Here is a 19,485-nt window from a genome sequence, read left to right as displayed (position 1 = left end):
TATGCTTGACGTCTGTTGTCGGGCCTAGCCAATCAAATGCCACAGATTGTAGGTGCTGAGTATTTTAATGTGTAAGATGAAGAGGATAACGTTAAAACGGTGGGTTGCAGCTCCCACTTTAGAGTTGGTATTCTTCCATAACATGAGACACATGCAAAGAAGCAACATCTAATCAGATACATGTGCAAAGAAGCAACATCTAGTCGATTGTACTGGAGATGATCCTAAAACCATCAAAGTTAGTATTGCCGGTCATTAGAAATATGTTTTTACACCTCTTCAAACAATTCACAGATTTGATTATATATTGTGAAAAGAACGAGACGGGGAAAAACAATGAAAGCCAGAGAAAGAAAGTATGTAACTCTCTCTACTTGTCCAGGGGACCAAAACAAACTAAAATACAAGTGGATTCACATGTTAAATACCAAAAGCAAAGAGGAGAACTTAATTGAGGGATTCTGATTTCATTGTCCATAAAATAGTTTCTAAATGGAGCACATACATCTATGTCACCAACAGAAGGAACTGACCCAATATGGGAGAGAGAAAAGTATGCAAATTGATTTCGTACAAACAAATTGGGTTTGGTCTAGGATTTTCATAGCCCATTTTGCCTCAACCTGTTTAATTTCAAATTCCAACGACGTCACTCCAGGACTGCAAATGAGGGGAGACTTTCTGCAGCGGTCCAAACCATAATCTACGTAAAGCATTTAAGATTTTTGTAGAACTGGATTAATAGAAACAGCAGGAAAATCCACATACTTGCGGAGAGCCGGTGCCATCTTGTTCGTAAGAGTTCCTGCAACGATCATGCAGTCAGACTGCCTTGGACTGGGCCTGAAAATTATTCCAAACCTGTCTAAATCATAGCGAGCTGCACCAGTGTGCATCATCTCCACCGCACAACATGCAAGGCCAAATGTCATGGGCCAAATGGATCCCTTCCTCGCCCAATTCACAAGGGCATCGAGCTTCGATATCACGTACTCCGCCGGCTTCGAAACCCCTGTGACCGAACGGTTGTATGGAGTCGGCGCAGACAACGAGGATGAACCCGCCGCTTCGGCCATAGTCGGTGCAACTGTATGCACCATCCTTGAAGACGAAACCATAGCTAATCGAGCACTTCTAGGAAGTAATGCCATTGTAAATCTCCTATTTCTCGCTACAAAAATGAAACCCTGGCACAAGCGATCAATTAAATCAGAGTTTGGGCATCGAAGGATTTCAGATTTCACAAAATCTCTACGCCATTAAACAATTTCTTCACCACTTTTCTCTTTTGATTCCAACAACAGCAGAGCCCTACAGTCTATTGACAGTTCGGGCTCCTAAAGTATCAATTTGAAAATCAAGGTTTGCAAATCTGTACATAATCCGAAAATCTAAAGCTAGTTTGCCCTTCCGATCCAAATTCCAAAAATAATTGAAAAGTAAAAACCCTATCATATAAAATCATTGCTTGAGGGTTCAAACATCAAAATTCCTCAGACTTCAGCATCAACGTTTAGAAAATATTTGCAAGATTGCACGTGTTGTCGTATATTTTTCTCTGAAGAAATTCATTGACAGGCATTGAATATGAAGTTGAGGGATATTCAGACTCAGAGAGAGTAAAATACTTGAAAAACAACTAATTTCCAGGAAAAGATTTGCGCATATGTATATATATGTGTTCCAGCTCGTGTGTGTATTTGTGGCGATGGTATGGAAACATGCTGAAGGATGCTCACCTGCGCTTTTGAGAAGTAGCTCTGTAACGTTGTTGTGGCGGTGAACCTGAGAGGAAGGAGAAACACTCAGAATGGGTAAAATATATGTTCCGATATATAAACGGTGAGACAAATAATGTGGCGAATGTGTTTTACGGAAGTCCGCACAATTTTCAGTTCCCATATAAGAGGAGGTGCAGTTTACACAACGTAATAATAGAATATTTTTATATTGAGATGATTTGTGAAATTTTGAAATTTTTGTGATAATTTTTCATGAATAAAATAAATGGTTGCGTAAATGTTATTAATTTATAATAACAATTTTAAATATAAGTTTTTAGGGTTAATTTAATTGGTCGAGTTATTGTTAAGAGGTGCAGTTGCGAAATTTTGAAATTTTTTTGATAATTTTTCGTGAATAAAATAAATTGTTGTGTAAATGTTACTAATATATAATAACAATTTCAAAAATAAGTTTTAATGGTTAATTTAATTGGTCGAATTATTGTGGTTAAAATATTTTGCTAATAAGGATCACGTGGTTAATTTTCCTCTGTTAATGACCCGCAGGAAGTGATTTTTTAGGGTGGATTTGCCCAAATAGTTTCTGTGGACATAGTAGCAGTCATGATCTCTGGTATCCTTGAACCACACATAAATAAAAATAAAAATAAATAAATAAATTCCCAATATATATAGTGCTTTATGGATTAGTGGCAACTATAATGGTTTGGTTGTTTTGATGAGGACCAAGTATAGAGCTTGGAGAGCATGGTCCTTCTTTGTATGGAGTTTATCAATTGTGATTATTGTTGTAATTTTGGACATTTGGGTTTAGGCCACTTTTGTTGAAGAAGGTTAATTATATGGATTTTCTTACCTATATGTGTATGTGGTGCTCGCTAAATTCAATGCAATTTGAGTTGGCTTAATAGTAATATTGTTACTCATAGTTGCTACAATTAACTACTACTAACATTTGCACCAGAAGGGCGTAAAGACACGTCGATAGGACTTCAAAATGAAAGATCTTATTGTTAGTGATACATCAAACTGAATCTTCCTAGATAAAACATTGGAAAACATTGGCAACACATATTTGTTTTATTCGACGGTGTTGATCGGGAAAAATGTTTTGATCAACATTTGGGGAAATCCATGAAGTCAATATTTGTAACTTAGATCTATATCTGTTTAAGTGGTGGTTCCGACTAGTGTAATGGGACTAGTTATATTGCACAACTTTGTAAGGGGCTACCTTGTGTCCTTTATTACATTGCCAGTGTGTTTTTGGTAAAAACACAGCTTCTGCCACCCCACCTCCCTCCCTCCCTCCCTCCCTCCCAATTATTCACTTAATTTTCACTATGGGGACCCATTAATTGAATGGTTAGTCATATTACCATTTGATTTTGAGAATTTGGATTGCTTCAATGATTTCAATGTGTTCCTATTTTCCTATCATAAATATTTTTGGTCTCATAACAATGTAAACTTTGAAACGGGAACTATAAACTCAAAACGGGAACTCTGGCCAAAAAACCCCAAAAAAAACATCAAAAACAGTGCTAAAAACGAAAGTGTGTATACTGGAACGATGTTTTTTTTTTTAGGTGTCAATTTTGATCGTGTTTTAAAAATGGCAGTGACTACGAAATTTTCCGTGCAAAATATAGCTTCAAAACGAAAGTGATGATACTGGAATAATGATTTTTTTTAGGGTCAATTTTCAAACTTTTTAAAAAATGCTAATAAAACCAATTTTTTATGTCTCAAACAAAGTTAATTTTTTAAGGAAAAAAACACATTAATGTTTTCTGGTAGAATATCATTTTTCTTTCCTAAGTATAAATTTAACATGTTTTCAACCACAACATGCTAGATACAAAAGAAATTGAAAATTTTTCAACTATAAAATTAAAAAACCATGACATTATGAACAAATTTTATCACTAAATGAATTCAAAAGTCTTTATTTGTATACTGAATAAAACAGACATTATATCTCTAATTTGATATTGCATTGTAGATATTTAAACAATAAAATTTATCATACTTAAGACATAATCCAACAACATAAAAATGCTTCATAACTTCTCATTTAACAACAAATGGAAAACATTAATTTTATTTGAAGATACGATGCATACATCATTATATAAAACTGTCTTAAACAATTATTCAAAATCACTCATATTTTCTTGCACACCATCAGAATTCACATCTTCAGATGAGTGACTGGATGCTGACGAAGATGTTCCATATTCTTCTCTTCATCAACTAGTGCCCATCTGAGTCCACATGCATGCCCAACATTCCAGTTTCAAAAGTCTTCTAGATCTACGACTGGTTTCAGCAGACTCCCATGTCAACACTGTTTCTTCTGGTAACAACCTTTTCAGAATCTTTGTCGTCTTGAAGCGAAGAGTTCCTCTCTTTGTTAAATTGAAGTCATAAACAAGTATGTCAACATCTCCAATTGTAATATGTCTGTGCGGCGGCGATTTATATTTGTACCCTTTCTTTTTCTTTTTCCACCATTTTTTTGTCAACTACCATCTCTGGCTTATACACACCATTGAATGGTGTGTATTTGTGGCATACCAATGTACTTCAACACCTGTAACATCCTCATTTTCTGTAAAGACCTTTATAACTTTAGCAACCCAAATGGATAGCAATTGAATCTCCATCTGCTAGCACTGCAATCATGCAACCCTCCTTAATATCATGTACTTAAACCCCTATAAAGGTCTTCCATGGCTTCACGTTGTGCACGAGATCTTCTGGAACCAATATACATCTCTCTTTCCATTGCCTGTGAAGAATTAATAATACCTTGAGTTTGTTGTTGTTCAACAATGTTACTTCCTCTTGTTCATTCGACACATTTTGTGGCCAAATAAATGGATTTTTCAAAGGTATATCTTCATTGGTTGTTGTTGAAATGATATCACTTTGATTATTGAAAAATGACTCCACCAAACTGAATCAGCAATGTCAAAGTACTCATATGTATATCTAATACATTTTTTAATTTCTTCTAGGCAATCAGAATAATTTATATTCTATTCTGTCTGCGTGCATTCTGAACTTCACCAACTGATTATAATAACAATATTTTTGATGCAAATATTGGACGATCTGGAATGAACTTCAAAAATTGCAAACCTGATGACGGTGCCCATTCTGTAGTAGTTGAAAACTTCTTGCCCCATATTAGTGTTTTCCCATCAATTTTTTAATATGAAATTGATGTTGAAAGCTAATATCATTAAGTTGTTCAATGCATTTCCCTCACCATATGATCCTAGAATAAACCTTCGCATGTCAACAGTTTCTTCAACACTTCAAAAGCAGGCTCTGGCATGTATGATTTCTTAATACATTCAATTAGTGATGGCAAGCTGCCAACTTCCTTCATCCTCAATGTGACTGAAAAAACGACTGAACATCTGATCAATATGGTCATGAGTGTGCCCAACAAGAAGGAAACCAACCTTTACCTTTTGAAAAATTCACAATTCAACAAGCATGTTCAGATACCCAAAAAACAACCTGATTTTTGTTTTCAACGGCAAGTGTTGTCCAATTGTAGATACAAAACTTCAGGAAGATTACCAGACCAATGAGAAATCACATCATGAATTATGGTATGGTCAGATTTGCATCATTATGAATATTTGGAGCTGTGAAGTACACCCTTGGCAACATTTTCCCATTGAAGACCATACAACCGACCAAGTGAAACTGAATAAAATTTTCCTCTTGTAAATTTTTGAGTGTGCGAACAAAATGTGGTAAAAGTGTTTTCCTTCTGGTCCATACCATCAATTATCAAACCCAAATATTTATTTGGATTATCATAACACTTCTTTCGATGCTTGTACAACTTCTTCCTTTCATTTGTTTTGTTGTTCGCGATGCTCCTGAAGTTCTTTGACAATTAAATCTACACAACATAAAAGAAATTCATTAAGAAATATGTTTCATAGTTGATGACTATACAATTTTAAAAGTAAAAGTCATGAACACTTACCTCTTTCTAAGCCTTCACATTTGTCCCTTTTTGATTTAAGAGAAGCAAATGTACTGCAAATCCCCATCCTTGTCTTCTTAGGAATACGAACATATTGAATCATTCTTTATTTCTTCATATCTTCACAAATATTGATATGTAATAAAATTGGCCCTGTCCCTCAGCACTTTCTGCATATTCTTTGTATAAGTTGTAGATTTCTCGTCTTGAAAAATTATCTGGAATATGTATGTGTCTCTCTATTTGGCATACACTTGTCCATGCTTTGAAAAGAAATCTTTCATCCATGACATTGCAGTGTTTGATAATGGCCCAAACTGTCTTTTATAACGTACTTCTGAATAAAATGTGGAATCCTTTTCCAAATTTTCTTGAATTCTCGAGAGACGAAAATTCCAATTGAATGAAACATTTTGAAAAGCTTTTCTACACAATAATAAATTCCTAATATGATAATCATAACCTGACAATGTAGATTGCATGCAGCCAACTAAATATGAGTTTTGCATGCTTTTATTCATTGACAAATATCTCTTCCTGCTTTCTAATGCAAATGTGAAATCCATATGTTTCAAGCAATTTTTTTGGCAACATTCACTTGAAATGAGAGCGCTGATAGAACTTCTTTTCGTCAGATATTCTGCTCTAACCCCTTGTATAACTAGAATAGCTTGCATTGATACAAAAGGTTGCTCCTACTCCTCGATACAATATTTCTTGGAACATCTCCATCATTGGATCATCATTTTTATAAGATTTCATCATCATTAAGAGGAATGTTATCCACACTATGATCAGCTCTGATTTTCAAATTGACTGAGAGGATACCCTTCATCTTCCCCTTCTTCAGTGCTACTGTCATAGTCCTTAGAATTTTAGACTAAATGGAAATCTGACTCGATGTTTAATGGATATTCTTCCTCATGTACATTGTCAGTGCTACTCTCATAGTCTATAGAATTAGACTACGTTGAAAATGTGGTTGTTTACTTATTGAAGATGCTACATCCTGTCCTTTGTCACTGCTACCTTTATACTGATTAGAATTAGGACTAACTGCATCATCCTGTTCTTCATCACTGCTGCTCTCATAGTCCTTAGAATCAGGACTAAGAGGACATTGTGATACTCCAATCTTTTGAAAATCATCATCCCGCGCTTCATCACTGCTGCTCTCATAGTCCTTAGAATCAGGACTAAGAGGACATTGTGATACTCCAATCTTTTGAAAATCATCATCCCGTGCTTCATCACCGCTGCTCTCATAGTCCTTAGAATTAGGACTAAGTGGACACTTTGACACTCCATTCTTTTGAAATTCATTATCACACTCATCATCACTGCTGCTCTCATAGTCCTTAGAATTAGGACTAAGTGACACTTTTTACACTCCATTCTTTTGAAATTCAGTATCACACTCATCATCACTGTGCTCTCATAGTCCTTAGAATTAGGACTAAGTGGACACTTTGACACTCCATTCTTTTGAAATTCATTATCACACTCTTCATCACTGCTGCTCTCATAGTCCTTAGAATTAGGACTAAGTGGACATTTTGACACTCCATTTTTTGAAATTCATTATCACACTTTTCATCACTACTGCTCTCATAGTCCTTAGATTAGGACTAAGTGACACCGTGACACTCCATTATTTTGAAATTCGCCATCATGCACGTCAAACTGCTTGCCCTCATAGTCCTCAGAATTAGGACTAAGTGGACAACCGTGACACTCCATTCTTTTGAACTTCACCATCACACTCTTCAAAACTGCTACTCTCATAGTCCTCAGAATTAGGACTAAGTGGACATCGTGACACTCCATTCTTTTGAAATTCACCATCATGCTCTTCATCACCGCTGCTTTCATAGTCCTTAGAATTAGGACTAAGTGGAATCTGTGACTCTTTATTAATTTGAAATTCTCCATCCCCTCTTTCATCAGTGATGCTCTCGTAGTCTTTAGAATCGGGACTAAGTGGAAGAATTGACTTTCTATTCATAGTGGAAGAATTCCCGCTATATTCATCAATATGAATAGAGTTGTTACACGGTGAAGATGTTGATGGTGTATAAATCGAAACCTCACCATCAGAACAATCCATCCCTTTCAAATAGAAGATGTTGAATGATACAAATGGAGTCTCCTAAGAATATTATATAGCTTAAAGAATGAAATATTCCCTCCAAAATTATTCCCTCCAAAAATTTTCGCGAAAATATTTCCCTCCAAAAGTTTGTTAGATTTATTTACCTTTATTATTTTATTCTACAATTGATTGAAAAACATAAACTAAATTTTTTTTATGAAATCAATCACTGAAATTCAAATTGTAAACTACAACTTGTATATTAATTACTCTAATAGTTAAAGTATATAATATTTACTAAACAACTAATTTTTTTTTTTTAATTTTTATAATATATTCTAAAACAAATTAATCCCACATTCAATCCATTGTAAAATAACTCTACAATATTCGCTCTATAATAATTTAAAACAAATTATCCCACATTAATCGTACAGAAAAACATCTTCGTAATTTCACTTATATATTAAATTTCGTTATCACTATTACTCACCTCACATCCAGGTTTTCTGAAGTTTGTTGAAAGACTTGTGAATTTGTGGAGCAGTTATATTGCTATCAACAACATATTCAACGAAGAATTAACAACATATTCAACAAAGAATTATCGCAATTGAAAGGTAAGTTCAATTTTTTTTCAAAATTTTCATATTAAATTAATTTAACGAAGAAGTTTTTTTTTTTTAAATTAATAATTTTTCCAAGCCAAAATAACAATTATGTCAATCGTGAGCATGGTGGGCCCATGCGCCAGCCCTTGCCACCCACAACTCACCCACCCATGCACCCCCTTCCCTGACTCTTCCTTCCCTACCCCACAACTCTCCTCCCCATAAGCCCACCCCCTAACTCCCATTCCCCTCCAAACTCACTCCTCCTCCTCCCCCCCTCCTTGACGCCGGCCCCATGGGCCCCACCCCCTAACTCCTTCCCCCCTCTGTTTCCTTCCCCGTGCCCCTCTCCTCCCTCCACGCCCTTCCCTCGCCACTCCACACCCCACACCCTAACTCCGACCCCCCCTGGCCGCCCCCCCCGACCCCACCCCCTATCCCCCCCTCCCTCGCCCCTCCACCCCCGCCCCCATCCCCCCACCTACTCCCCCCTACCCCCCCCACCCCCCCCCGCGCCCCATACCCCCTACCCCCCACCCCGCACCCCATACCCTCTACCCCCCCCTACCCCCCCGCGCCCCATTCCCCCTACACCCCCAACCCCCTCCCCGCGGCCGCCCCTCCCCCACCGCCCCACCCCTCCCCACCCCGCACCCCCTCCGCCCACCCGACCCTTCCCCGCCCCCTCCCCTGGCCCCCTCCGCCCACCCCTCCCTCCCCCGCGCCCCTCCCCTCCCACCCCGCACCCCCTCCGCCCACCCGACCCTTCCGCCGCCCCCTCCGCCCACCCCACGCTCCCCCCGGCCCCCCTCCCCTCGCGGAGGGGGAGGAGGGTGGCCCGGTGCTGGCGGAGGAGGCCGGGGAGGGGGCCGGGGAGAGGGGTGGGTGGAGGGGGCGGGGGAACGGAGGGGTGGGCGGAGGGGAGGGGGCCGGGGGAGGAGGGTGGGCGGAGGGGGCGGGGGAAGGGAGGGGTGGGCAGAGGGGCAGGGCCGCGGGAGGGAGGGGTGGGCAGAGGGGGCCAAGGAGGGGGAGGGGGTGGGCGGGGGAAGGGTGGGTGGGTAGGGGTGGCCGGGGGGCGCGCGGGGTGGGCGCGGTGGGAGGGGTGGCCCGCAGGGAGGGGGTGGGGGGTGTAGGGGTTAAGGGGTGGGGTTTAGGGGGGAAGGGGTGTGGGGGGAGGGGGTTGGGGAGTGTGGGGGGCGAGGGGTTAGGGGTTTGGGGGGATGGGGGTTAGGGGGGCGAGGGGTTAGGGGGTATGGGGGGCGGGGGGGTTGGGGGGATGGGGTGTGGGGATGGTAGGGGGTATGATGAGGGAAGGGGAGGGGGGGCCGCGGGGGGGTGGAGAAGGAAGGGAATGGTGGTGGGCGGCCGGGGGGTGGTGGGGTAGGGGGAGCGAACCGGAGGGGGGCGCCGTGGCGGGTGGGAAAGGGAGGGTAGGGGCGGCTGGGGGGGTGGGTAAGGGGGTGAAAGGGTGCGGGCGGGCCGGGGGGAGGAGGTCGGCAGAGGTGGGGGGAGGGGAGGGGGAGGGGAAGCCGCGAGAGGGGTGGGGGCAGGGGAGGGAAGGGCGCGGGCGGTGGAGGCCGGTGGAGGGGCGAGGGGAGGGAGAAGGGGTCAGGGCGGTCGAGGGGGCCACGGGGGTGGAGGGGGAAGGGAGGAGGAGGCTGGCGAAGGGGGCAGGGGAGGAGGGGAGAGGGGCGGCTGGGGACGGGGGGAGGTATAGAGGGTGGGTGAGGGGAGCGGCTGAGGGGGTGCGGGGAGTGTGGGGAGGGAAAAGGGAGTAGAGGGGCGAGTTGGATTGGAGGGCCGAAAGGTGAGGGGATTGGGGTGAGGGTGATGGTAGAGGTGTGGGCGTGGGTAGGGGGTTTTTGGGGAGGTGAGAGTTGGGGCACATGGGTAGGGGGCGCATGGGTAAGGGGGTTGAGGGGAGGGGGCATGTGTAAGGGGCTTGGGGGTCAGTTGGGTAGAAGGGGGCATATGTATGGGAGTTATGGGGGGTAGAGGGGAGGGCATGGGTAGGGGATAGGTTGGTTGGATAGGGGGTTGTGGGGGGCGCATGGGTAGGGGCTCGCCCATACTTGCCTAAATGTCCACTTAGCCTCATCATCCCTCACCTAACCTCCCGCTCGCCCATAGACCCGCCTGCCCGTTAGAGATGGCTGGGCAATTCTGATTATACAAATAAAAAATTTATGGTATATTTTTGTTGTTAATTTAAGTTAATATGTTTTTTTATTTACTAATTTATGTGTTTTTATTTTTTAGGAATATGGCGTCAAAGAAAATTTCTGTGAATCTTTCTGGACGAAAGACTCTTAAAGGTGCATCTTCAAAAAACATTGGTGAACGAACTCCACCTGAGCTCATGGCTACAAATATTTCAAGTGCCTTAAGTGATAAGAAGATAATCTCAGATTGGAAAAGTTCAAAAGAGGTGAAATTTCCATCAAGAGTCTAGTATGTGAAAGAAAGAGAGAGCACAAATGTGAATATATATCTATACATTGATATACCCCATAATAGTGAAAATTTGGAGGTGATGGGAAGAGTCTTAGATATGTGTTCGGTACCAAACACTGAAGTTGTTTACGTACTTACAAAAGCTCCCAAGTCACATGAAAGGATTAAATACCGACTATCATATTCATTATATGACACGAGAGAGGTATCTACAAAGTTGTGTAAAAAAATCGTAAATGAGATGACACAAAACATCGTAAGTATTGTTATTTGTATTTTTATTTTGCGTTTTGAAAGTGTCTCGCTATATTTTTTTAACTTTGTTTATATTAACATATGATATTTGTTTGGCAGAATTTTTGTTGAAAGTTGTTCAATTAGGTTGGGAGGCATTCATTTCATAGAGCATGATATCATGAAAGTTGTCAGGCATTTTTACTCAGTGTCAGAAGAAGATATGGAAAACATGGAAAATGTAGTAATTGATGATGCTACAAAACTACATCCAAAGAATCAGTAAAAAAGGCCTCTGGTGGATAAATCTAGCAAGGGTAAACAAGTTACTTTTGAGGACGATGAAGTTGAAATTGACAATAAAGCATATGTTGCCATTACTGAAGATGACATTGGAACTGAGGAAGGTCGTAAAAGGCCAAAAGTAACAATGCCCAAGAATAGATCTCTTGAGAATGTTATGACGAAGAAAAGTAGAGTTGAAGATCTTGAAGTAGTCATTACCAGCAGTCAAGAACCTAGTGAAACTTCAAAAGAAAGCAGAGAAATCATTACACTAGGAGCTGATTTAGATGATCGCATTATCAAAACAAAACAAAATGCCATTCGACAGAATTTGACAAAGAGAAACTTAATTGATGGTGGTCGTACATTTCAGTTAAATGTCAGACAAACCTATAAGGCAAGTGAAGGACAATGCCAATATCAAGTCAGAAAGCCACATCATCTGCATGTTCACAACTTAAAGACATTGATGAGGTACAATCCATATGCTCATGTGGTTAGTTATGTGCTTCTTGTTGATCCACTTCAAGTTCCCAACAAAGAAGCATTTGATAAGTCAAAAATGTTTGAATACAATTATTATGTGCTTGGGGGGAACCATTCTGTTGAAGCTCAAAGACAATTGATGGAGGAATATCCTAATAACCCACGTTTTGAAACAATGAAATGTATCATTTATGCTGGTTTAAATGAAACAGAAGCAAAGTTAGTGGCATGGGATCATAATTCAGATAATGAATATAGGATGTCTATGACTTTCATCCAAAGGGTTAGATTTATTCATAGTGAATTCCTAGAAAAATGTGGTGGGGATAGGATGAATATTACTGCAGATTTCCGAAAGGAATGTTGTATGGAAATAGGCTATCAAATTGAAGAGAAAACCAATTCAAAAGGTGGAAAAGACAGCAGATATAGCGATTTATTCAGAGGTGTTGATAACATTTTCCAATTGGCATTTAGAACTGGAGATATTTGGAAGTTGATTGATGACATTTTTAGCATGTGGGAAGACATTGGCATTAAAAACCAGAGGGTCAAAAAGTCTAAGCCATTGATATGTAGCAACAATAAATCAACTCTTGAACTGAAGCAACTTCCAGACGATATGACCATCACGCTTTGGAGGGCGATGCAAAGAGTGAAAGATGAAAAAATTGTCAAAACAATATTATCTCGTGTGAGATCAGGGGAATTATCATTGGAAGAAATGTCTGAAGAATTTCAAAAGTAAGTTTGCTGAATTATTTTTACTTATTTCCAGGATTATAGTTATCTTTTAAATAAAACATGTTGTTATTGGTAGTATTTGTTATGCATATCACTATATTAACTTTTTCTTACTTTATCTATGCAGTCACAAAGTTTACATGAAAATTCAGGAACAAATGGTTAGATTGTTGAATGAAGATAGTTGGGATGATGTTGTATGCAACTATCCAGATTCAAGTTCTACATCAACATTAAAAGCTTTTTATCTTGCATTTAAAAGGGTAACTTTGATTTATACATTCAGTTTTAATCATCTGTGTACTATTTTTAATTTAAAACTTACACATACATTTGTTTGTTTGGTAAAAGATGAGGAAAGAAGATAATGGAGCACCAGACAGTTTCAAGACTTTTATTGAAAAAATAAAGATTGAAAGACTGAGAAAGCAACATATTAAGAATGTTGAACTTGATCCAACTCTTAATCATTTTATTTGGAATGGGCTAGACACTATTCAATATCAAGTAATACAAGGCGACTGTGAAGACATTGCTAAACTCGTACCAAAAAGGGATTATGCCCTGGTTATTGCAGATATTCCCCATGGTTTCAATATTCCAAACATTTACTATGATAGTGACCCTTATACTTATCAAGTTTTTAATAAAGTGGTGGCGGGATTTATGGAAGTGACGTCATCACCATTATGGAGATTTGTGACATTTCATTCAGACACACAATTGGCAATGGTATTGTCAAGCTTCAAGGGGAAAACAAATTCAAGGATGCAGCTTACATGGTAAGATATTTAAAGGTATATTTGATTAATGTTGAAAAATTCATTTATGTACAAGTTAATTGAACTTTTACTATTTTATGTTACAGGCAAAAGTCAAATCTTCTTAACAATGAAGATCAACAATTTATAAATGACTGTGAGTTCATTCATATTGATAGTTGGACAAAAGATGATAGCCATATGTCTATGATCTTTAATCGGGTGGACAGAAAGAGTCATAGCCAAATACTGACTTATGATGCTATTGTGAGAAAACTAACATATGAAGACAAAGAAACGAAAGGAGAGATAGTTAACATTTATCAGAAACCACAATTATTGATTAACTATCTTATAGACATATGTTCAAATGAAGGAGATTGGGTTCTGGATTTATTTTCTGGCTCACGTAGATTTTGCTACATGGAATTGAATTTCAATATGTTCTTTTTTTTAATTAATATGTCATTGTACTAATTTACTTCATTATTTTTTTGTGCTTGATAATTAGGTACAACACTAGCATGCTGCCTTCAAAAAGGAAGAAATTGCATTGCAATTGAGAAAGATCCATTACAATGCAATTCCATTCAGCAAAGAATTAATGCTCTTCAATTTCTTCCAGATGCAATGCAAGAAATTGGGTTGAAGAAAGGGGATTTTAGTGAATCACGTGTGGCAAAAAAAGCAAAGGAACCCCAACCACCATTACATGGAATGTTTGGAAAGACATATATTGGGAGATTTGTAGACATCAAAGACCCATTAGAAGAGGAAATTGCGCAAAAGGAAGCAGAAAATATTGTGGAAGATGACAATGATGAAACTCTAGAGGACGAAGAGTTTGGATTACGTGACATTGTTGATTAAATTTAAGTTATACCTGGAAATCAAGCTTTGCAATGTTTTGACTCTGACATTTCATGAAAAGAATAATCAATGAATTAAAGTTGTTATGTGTTCAATATTTGTAATTTGTGATTTTCGCATTGATTTTTAAGTTAATTATTATTTTTTGAAAAAAAAGTTATTATTTTTTTTGACATGAAATTCATAAAAAAAACTATTATTTGACCATTTTTAGTTAATGCTTTTGTCTAAAAATTGTGATTTTGACATGTTAATTCTAGCAAAAAAATTATCAAAACGTTTAGTTTTTTTGTTATATTTATGTTAAAAATGGTTATTTTTATGTCCATTGTTAAAAAATGTTGTTTTTTATAAATAATTATTTCATGTGGATTGAAAAATTAATTAAGGATGTATAAATATGTAGATTATCTAAAATTCAAACTATCGACTTTCTAATTTAAAAACGCAAAACAATAAAAACCCCACTACAAAAAAAAAATTAAGATAGAGAACAAGAAAATATGAATAAAATGACCACTTCAAAAACTATCAAATTTAGAAAATAATTATTTACATTTTATACACTAGAAAATTTAAAGTCAAAAATAGGTCTTTTAAAAAAAGGGTGTGATGCAGAATACTCACTTTTTAAAATCAGCATGAAAATCACTACCATTCTAAAACTTAATGCACATGAAAAAAATTAAAGTTCCAAAAACTATGTTCTAAAAAAAACATGTGTGTTCTGCATCACCACTTTTGAAAATCGGGTCATTTTTTTGCTATCTCTACGAAACGGGTAACAGTATCAGTTTCCATTTCAAAGTTTACATTGTTTCATTTGGACATTTGGTTTATTGCACCTAATTGAAGATTGGACATTTTTCACTGCCTTGGCCTGTTAAAATGTATAGATTGTACATTACTTTTGTTTCATGAATTTATTATTTGTAAAAAAAAAAAAAATCAATTGTAAATATTTTTAAATATTTTATTTTTATTTTATACATAGCCCCCGAGACCAAGAATCATTCATAGGCTTTAAGCCTTAATTAAAAAAACAAGTGGTGCACATATTAATATATCAGAGCTTTGGTATCGGAGGAATTCATTTGAAATCCTCGATATCCAAAAGTCTCGAACCTCATACCAAGTGGTTGTAGTTCATTTATATATTATAAAGTGGCTAAAGTATTATGGAGAACCCACTTTTTGTTATATTATCCCACCTCTCTTTATGTTACACGTGATCACTTCCGCTCCCGTTTATCGGGGCTACCCATATCAGGGTTTTGTTTCGGAACACATTTTAAAATTCTTCGATATATCATCCTGCCGATATTCTGATATGGCACTCCATCGATATTTCGATAACCAATCCTTTCGACCTCCGATATCTACAAGACTCCAATATGGTATTAATTCTGGTTTATAAAGATATCGCACTCGTTCCATATTGGAGCTCCCATATGTAATCACGTTAAAAATTTCCGATATCGGAAGATCTATGACTTACCTTTCACTTGTCACCTGTCTACCTACATCATCACCTTCGAACCCGATATGGTTATAGAATTGGTTTAATTGTAAAATCGTGTTCGCTCGTATATCGAAACTTTTGGAATGACACATATCTAAAATGTCTTATAAGACCCTTTCCTCTGATCTCCGATAAGCTATGGATCCGATACACATATAAACCATGGTTTAATTCAAACATTGCGGCCATTACATCGGACGTTTACGTAAGATTGTTGTGCAACTATGTTTAAAACTTCCACTATGCAATTGTTCCGATAAACTCCTATGCTTGCCACCTGTCATCTACAAGGGGGCCGTTGTTATATTAATTGAAAAGCTGTTGATTTTTTATTGGTTTTGGGCTGTGAATTCCACCTATCAGTTCCAAGCAAGCTGTACAATCTTATCAGAGCACTAACCAAGCTAGGCATTTTCTTAACCATGACAATCTATATTCAACCAAAGCTTCAATAGAAGCATAACCTTCAGATCTATATTCTTTTAATAAACTCTGTTGTTGAGAGATATGGGGGGATTGTTGGTATTTCTCCTTGTATAAATATTATTTTTTGGATGAGTCGAGGGGGGGATGAGTCAGGGGGAATGCATGAGATAGAGTAGAGAATAGAATAGAGAGGCATTATTAGAATAGGAGATTCTTTCATAAATCTGTGATTTATGTGATTGGGGTTTGGTCTCTTTGAATTCTGAGTTGTGTAAAGAGAAGCAAGGAGTTGAATGTGATATCAGAGCCACCCAATATCGCAACTATTTCGTTTTGTCTCATTTTAGAAGTTTTGATGAGCTTACTTGCGATACCACTCATTTCTTGCCACGTATAAGTAATACCACTAAGCTCTTGCAACGACAAAACCAAAGTGTGACAAATTGGGGATGCAAATGGATATCAGAGATTGGAACATATCGGAAGTCGAAGGTGGAGGCGCATTGGGATATCGGCATGGAGAGAATATCGAAGGTCGGAGGGAGCGTTGTCTCACTTATCGTAGATCGAAGTTTTTAATGTTGGGTTGTGTTATATTCTTTCCACAACTAGCTCTCCTAGTTAACTTAGGGGTTAGAGGGGGTGGGCAGAGCCCCCCCTTCGTTGCGTCGACTACGCAGCGGTGGGGTCACATGGGGGGTGGCAGCCCCCCTATATTGGGGGTTTGAGGGGGGCAATTAGCCCCACTCTACGAGGTCCGGGGCAACGCCCCAAGGAAAAAAAAATTGGACCCTATATTAGGTGGCCAAACCTACCTATGGTTTTCGCACATGGTTTTGGGCGCGATGGTTTTCAGTCCATGGTATTGGATGCTTCAACATGTATATATGTATTGTAACATTGAAAAGAACATAATGAAAAATCAATTTGGTAGTCTCATTTTTGGGATCCAGGGGAAAATCTTTGTGTATATTTGTTTTATGTGTTATGCTCTCGCTATTGTTTATTTTCTGTGTTTTAGAATTCGTATGCAGGTAGTTTCTATATGGGGTTAAAGCCTGCATTTAAAAGCTTGCTCAGGTGAAAATCTTTGATCCCTGATACTGGGGAGCGGAAGAAATGATGTGGCAGGTGGGTCCAACAGATATTGGAAATTTGTTTTTGATCCGAATGGAAAATGGCATCAACTCATGGTACTCATCCACCCATATTATTCATCGACCCATGGAATTTACCCATGGTATTGTAAATGGCATCTGCCCGTGATATTGTAAAATCCACCCATGGTACTCATCCACCCATATTATTCATCGACCCATGGAATTTACCCATGGTATTGTAAATGGCATCTGCCCGTGGTATTGTAAAATCACCCATGGTATTCATTCACCCATGGAATTGACCCGTGGTATTGTAACTGAAAAATACTATAAGTAACAAGTCACATTTTGTAAAAGGACAGATTGTTCGCCACAATGTAGCCTTTACAGTTCAGAGGCATGTAGCTGCCACATCTCTTCTCAAAGATAAGCTACCATCGCCCTAGCTGGTTTATTTCCATTACTATTTTAAATAAAAGTTTCTTTGTGGTTTTGTTTATTGGGCATTCTCCTTATTTTTCTTTTGGCAATTCAAGTTTTCAGATCTTGGGGGTCTCTCCCCCCAGATCCATTTCAATCTTTTAGATCTTGGGGGCCTCCTCCCAAGATCCGGATCAGTGGTATCAGAGCAGGTTATGATTCCATGGGAATGAGCATTTGATGCATATTTCAGTTTCAAATTTTGCAGCAATATTCAACAAACTTCAGGCATGTGCTACAACCTCCACAGAGCACTTTCTTGGGTCAAGCAGGGAGAATTTTTTTCTCATTTTTTTGCAGGAATTTTTTTTGGGCGGCGACTTTGAAGATTAGATATGAAACATTTGGTACAAAATTTACAAAAACAAATTCCAGATCTGGATTCCTCTCGAAAAATTACCTAATTTCAAAAAAAAAATGGGTCGAATCGGAGTTCGGATGTGGGAGATATCGCTGATTTAAAATCAGCTATTTTATCAGAATTTTTGTGACAGCGGAACTGTTGCAGCACGAATCTGAGATCTCAGAGTGTCCAGATAGGGATTCCCAACTCATGGGAAGATGCAAAATGATCCTTCTGCTTCTAAAAACAGGTTATAATAAATATTCTGAGTTATATTGGCCGAGTTATGTCCATTTTAACTTTGGAGCAGCATTCGGAGTGGGTTTCCATTGGAGACATGCCCTCCCACCCCACTTTAGTAGGCACCTGCTTCACATTCATCAGTTTCAACATAGCAGCATTCGGCTTGGGTTATTTGGAGACGTGCCCTCCCACCTCAGGCTATGTAGGCACCTGCTACTTCATCAGCAACCAACATCATGGTTATGGGTCAACCGCATAAAATCCTTGTCATCGAAGTCCATTTGCTAGGCCGCACACTGTCAGAATCACAGTTGGTCACAAGCATTACAGGGTATCTCTATCCTTGGATCTTCGTTTATCAGGGTTTTGGGTTAACCACATAAAACCCTTATCTTCAGCGGCTCTTCATATTCCACAAAGGCTTCGCAGGAGGGAACTTTACGCAATGGGGACCATTGCTTCTTAAGGAGGGAGGAATGATCCGAATGGAAAATGGCATCAACTCATGGTACTCATCCACCCATATTATTCATCGACCCATGGAATTTACCCATTGTATTGTAAATGGCATCCGCCCGTGATATTGTAAAATCCACCCATGGTACTCATCCACCCATATTATTCATCGACCCATGGAATTTACCCATGGTATTGTAAATGGCATCCGCCCGTGGTATTGTAAAATCCACCCATGGTATTCATTCACCCATGGAATTGACCCGTGGTATTGTAACTGAAAAATACTATAAGTAACAAGTCACGTTTTGTAAAAAGACAGATTGCTCGCCACAATGTAGCCTTTACAGTTAAGAGGCATGTAGCTGCCACATCTCTTCTCAGAGATAAGCTACCATCGCCCTAGCTGGTTTATTTCCATTACTATTTTAAATAAAAGTTTCTTTGTGGTTTTGTTTATTGGGCATTCTCCTTATTTTTCTTCTGGCAATTCAAGTTTTCAGATCTTGGGGGTCTCTCCCCCCAAGATCCATTTCAATCTTTTAGATTTTGGGGGCCTCCTCCCAAGATCCGGATAAGTTTTATCACAACTTTCATAATGTGACTCATAACAAAAAC

The 19,485-nt window shown here is 38.9% G+C and overlaps 1 pseudogene across 2 annotated transcripts; it reads right to left on the bottom strand.

The window, feature by feature from the left end:
* Window positions 1-701: 701 nt before the first annotated feature.
* Window positions 702-1,907, bottom strand: LOC149141498 (NADH dehydrogenase [ubiquinone] iron-sulfur protein 7, mitochondrial pseudogene; annotated as a pseudogene). 2 transcript variants are annotated; one of them, XR_016264776.1, is made up of 2 exons: window positions 1,629-1,907; window positions 702-1,187 (listed from the first exon to the last, which is right to left on the bottom strand). The product of XR_016264776.1 is annotated as an NADH dehydrogenase [ubiquinone] iron-sulfur protein 7, mitochondrial pseudogene, transcript variant X2 (transcript). The 2 variants fall into 2 exon arrangements; XR_016264775.1 differs by having other exon boundaries at window positions 1,740-1,903.
* Between the last annotated feature and the right edge of the window lie 17,578 nt (window positions 1,908-19,485).

The sequence above is a fragment of the Pinus tabuliformis genome, chromosome X, assembly GCF_031772625.1.
Source record: "Pinus tabuliformis cultivar Carrire ecotype Pingquan chromosome X, CPIR1, whole genome shotgun sequence".
Classification (NCBI taxonomy): domain Eukaryota; kingdom Viridiplantae; phylum Streptophyta; class Pinopsida; order Pinales; family Pinaceae; genus Pinus; species Pinus tabuliformis.
The sequence above is the reverse complement of the archived record's forward strand: the minus strand, read 5'-3'. Positions and strand labels throughout refer to the sequence as shown.